At 41.5% G+C, this 4653-nt stretch overlaps 1 non-coding gene across 1 annotated transcript; it reads left to right on the top strand.

Annotated features, from left to right (window-relative positions):
• Positions 1–462: 462 nt before the first annotated feature.
• Positions 463–569, top strand: LOC136484670 (small nucleolar RNA R71). Its single transcript, XR_010766169.1, has one exon. It is a non-coding gene; the product is annotated as a small nucleolar RNA R71 (small nucleolar RNA).
• Positions 570–4653: the final 4084 nt, after the last annotated feature.

Genomic DNA, 4653 nt, shown 5'->3' with positions numbered 1-4653 from the left:
GGATAATTACCTGGGTACTTACCTTGGTAAGTTAACTGTTGTTGTTGTGGACCCCATCCTTGTCTCTATTCTTATGGAGCAGAATTGTTGATGATGATATTTGCATCTTCTTTATATTTGGGGAAATCAACCCCCAAATATTCTCCACATATGTTTTAGGAATTAAAGGCATCTTGAATGGCCTGATGATCTTTCTTGTAATTGGCTCACTGTTAAAGCCAATTCAATAGTACATCCATCTTAGTTGATAGTGCACACACCACTTTTGGTACTTCTTCGCTCTTATTGCATGCTTGAATATTGCATTGAGACCAGCCTTGATTAGAGGCTATCTTCTCCATGAGAGTTTAAGCTTTTCCAAGGGCTAGTGACATAAATGATCCTCCAGCAGTAGCATTGGGTTGTTCATGAACTTTCTAAGTTAATCCGTGGTAAAAGCTTTGCATGAGCAACCAATCTTCCATCCCATGATCAGGATAATCTGAAATGTATTCTTTGAAATGTTCCCATGCTTCTAGAATGGTCTCTCCTTTCTACTGTTGGAAGTTGTAAATCTTTCCTCTTAAGGCATTGGTCTTGCCTATAGGAAAAAACTTTTCTAGAAAGGCCTTCGAACATCTTGCCCATGTGTTGATGTTATCTTTGTTGGTGTAGATCCACTGCTTCGCCCTTCCCACTAGCAAGAATGGAAAGAGGTGGAGTAGTATGATGTCTTGAGCAACATCCTTGATGGTGATTGTGCTGCTTATCTCTAGGAAATTCTAATGATGAGCACTAGCATCTTCATCTACCTTTCTGTTGAATGGAGTAGCTTGCACCATGTTGATGAGGCTTGGCTTGAGCTCTAACTCAAGGTTGTTTGTTTTGAGTGTTGGTCTAGTGCAAATGTTCTTAGTGCTTGGAGCAGAGAATTCACGTAGAGTCTTTTCCTCCATAGCTTTGGAAACTAGTGTTGAGCTTCCTCTTGATTGGTTTGATTGTGATTGATGGAGATTATCAGTGAATCACAACCAATCCTGCAATACCCTATATGATATGAACAAAGACAAACAAGGGTAAGCCTACTAAAGCAAAGTTATAAAGTTATGATCTCGTCTATAAGTATTTATTTGATCAATTCTCTTAGCCTTGTGCCCCTTCTAGGCAACAGCGCCAGAAATGCTTGTTGGCATTTCTTAGCATCACTCTTTACTAAGTTGTCATCTGTAGCAATGATGCCAGAAATGCATTGTTGGTAATTATTGAGAACACTTGTAAACTTATATATAGTCAGTAATCCACAAACGCACAGATAATATACCATTGTAGCATTTCACTCGGGAGTATACCAGGTATCGTTATTTATTTTTTATCCACAGGGAGTAGCTATGGGGTGGCTGAAGATATTTACAAATATGCATACTTATGACAAGATCATTAACTCTCATGCTATAGTAGGGTTAAGTCAAATGATAAATAAATGATAAGTGTAAGGCATTGATAGTAATCCAGAGATAGAAATAGATTCTCATAAATGTAGTATGGCTAGGGAGGAGATTAGGTAAGAGCAAAAGATTCCTAAGTCATTCCTTATTTATTAGGTCTTTTGTACACCCAAGTGTATACACTCTCATCTATAGCATAATTATCTCTGTATCTATGCATAAGGAACATTACTAAGCAAGATCAAGAATAGAGCTTCACTCCCTTCGCAATCAGGTTCTACTTGCTCTACAAACGGGGAGTGGACTACAAAGGACTCAATGGGAGTGTCACATCCACGATCTACCACATGACCCAGCATGTAGAATGCATCCATAGGTAAACAATATTTAAGCACCATGCTTACATAATGTTGACCACTTAACTCACTTGAGTACTGAGCTAAGTGCTTTACGAATATATGGATATATTCATAATCAATCATAACTATATCAAGCATATAACTAGAGCAAACTAGGAACATAATAAATAACAACATAATATTGAAGTAGCACAAAGTCATAAAAAAGAGGGTTACAATGGATATACCGGTCTTGAGACGGTGAATCTGGAATCCTGAGCAATAGCCCAAACTCTACTTGAACCTTACTAGCTAGCCTATACTATAACTTTGAAGAATGGGAGCTCTATTGTCTTGTCTCTAGAAACCCTAATTTCTGATCTGATCTTGACTTATGGCATATCTCTAAGGGAGGGGGTAGGGGCTAGTATATATTGGCTGGGTATCAATTTTGAGCCCTCGGAACAAACCAACTTGAATAAATGGCGTAGATGCAATCCTTAAGGTGGTGGAGAACTGACATATGAATGGGGGGCTAACAAGTGGGCCCCTGGGGCCAATCGGCGTGTAGGTGGGGCTAGCCAGCCCCACCTGGCGGCACCTCGGCCTCCGCTTCATTGTGGTGTCCTCTTGAGTCTTTTGGAACCTTCAGGGATTGTTTTCACTGCGCATAAGTGTGATTTAATTTGACAATTTGACCCACCTTGACAGTTTTCTGGATAAACCCTATTGAAAACATAAATTCACCAAAACTCATGGAAATTGTTAGTTTAAACCCCTAAGTCTATGTTGGTGATCATTTTCGTGTATGATTCAAGTTATATTGATGGTTCATGATGGATGATAACTACTATTAATAGTGATTGTCTCTGGCCTCGATCGGTAGCATGTGAGGGGTCTTGTGCCTTCCCTGGCGGAGCACCAAAGGCAACTCTAGTAAATTGCTCATGTCATTGAGCTACCTTACTTGTGGGTAGGTTCTTGTGGTGTCCATTTGTTGGACGAGGTTCATGCAACACCTCTTAGCCGTCGAACCACCAAGTGTTGGTCAACACAACGGGGACTAGTGTGCCGGCAAGCACGTGAACCTTGGGAAAAAATCTTGTGTCTTTTGTGTGATTGGATTTCTCCCGGTGATTGGATTGTCTACATATTGTGATTGGTTCATTCCTCGATGCGGCGGTATAATTGCCCTACTCACTCTATTACTTTCTTGCAAACTAGTTGTAGCAAGCTCTTTAGTGTAGCTAGTTTTGAGAGCTTGCCTTGTAGCTTAGTTTCATCTAGTGGAGCTCTTTAGTGTAGCCTTGTTGAGAGCTCTTAGTGAGTAGTGACTTAGCTCTTGTGTGTGCCTAGTGATTATAGCAACTAGAATTGTTGGGATAGGTAGCTTGCAACCCTTGTTGAGCTAGAGCAAAATTTCATTACGCCATTTGTCATACTAATCAATTGCTCTAGTGCTTTGTAGTGTTTTTAAATAGGCTATTCACTCCCCTCTAGCCATATTAGGACCTTTCAAGTAAGCACAGTAACTGTAGGAGTTTGGCACCATCGAATCCCGATGACCAAGTAAATCTTACTTCACCAATCCAAGTACAAGTGTACTATACAACATACTCAACAAGACCCCAAGGCGATTTGGTGCTAACCCTAACAAAATGCCAAATCAAAGTAACCCTAGGGGAAGCAAAGGGATAAGATAAAGTGCAAAGGAAAAAAGGGATTGAAACCTACCCTCCCTCCATGTTGAAGCGCACGTGGAAACCTCAGAACCCCCAAGGACCACCCAGAGCATGTGCATGGTGAGGGAGACGGCATAGGCGACAACACCAGCTCTCGACGACAGCAATCTACCATGGAACCAGTCCTACACCTCGTGCCTGACCAGGATGCTCTTTCATCCCTAGTGCCTGACTCAGGATGTCATCCTCCCTGTCAAGAATGAAAGTACCATTTGCCACTTGAGCCTATATTGCTTGTATCCTTTCAGCGAGTTGCTGGACTGCATTGTTTGGAAAACTTAGGGAGCCATCATCGTTGTAGGTCATCTTTCTTGCAAGAAGATTCCTCAATGAGCGGGGATCCTAGCCTACAGTCTATGGTGTAACACCTTTCTGGATTAGCTCTTGTAACTTCTTCTCCCACTTAGGAACTTTCTTCGCGTGCCCCCGAGAGCCGGTGCTGTGGGGGTTATCATTTCTATAGGAGTTGAGGGTATTAACTTTGCTAATTTTAAGAGCTTCCTCTAATTTCATCCAACTGACAAAAGCTTCCCAATATGCTTGCTGAGTAGGGTGCTCACCTTTTTGCCAATCTGGCTCCATTCCCTTTAACACATGTTTTTGTACAACTCATGCTTGAAATACCTCCATTTTTTTCCCATGCAGCGCAATGCCTGTTTCTTCACAATTTCTGTATCGGTGGGGCGCAAGTTGAATTCAAACAATTTCACCATCTGCTCCCAACATTTCCGCTTGATTTCGTCAGTAACACACCAATCCTCTTGACCTTTCCTCTTCTTCCAGTACCTAAATTTGATTGGGACATGTTTTCTCACAATTGTGCCCTAGGAGTTATGGTATGACGCAATCACCATGTCTGGTTCCTTGGGTTCTCCAATGCAATCGAAGTGCTCGATGACAAATCAGTAAGTGCGCAGCTTGTAGCCATGTCGCTTTGTCCTCTATTTAACTGTTGTGTTTGTTATAGGTTCCTCTATGCTAGTATCCTACACATTGACCGCAACATTGCAATTATTGGTGGTAGCCATTACGTATATCGACAATGTAATGAGTCATGAGTAATTACCTCCCCATTTCCTTCGAGGTTTAGATATATCGAAGGTGAAACTAGGCAAATGTGTCGTCGTCTCCACCTTGAACTTCAATCTA

The sequence above is a fragment of the Miscanthus floridulus genome, chromosome 9 (genome assembly GCF_019320115.1).
Source record: "Miscanthus floridulus cultivar M001 chromosome 9, ASM1932011v1, whole genome shotgun sequence".
Taxonomy (NCBI): Eukaryota; Viridiplantae; Streptophyta; class Magnoliopsida; order Poales; family Poaceae; genus Miscanthus; species Miscanthus floridulus.
This window is presented reverse-complemented; position numbering and strand designations above follow the sequence as displayed.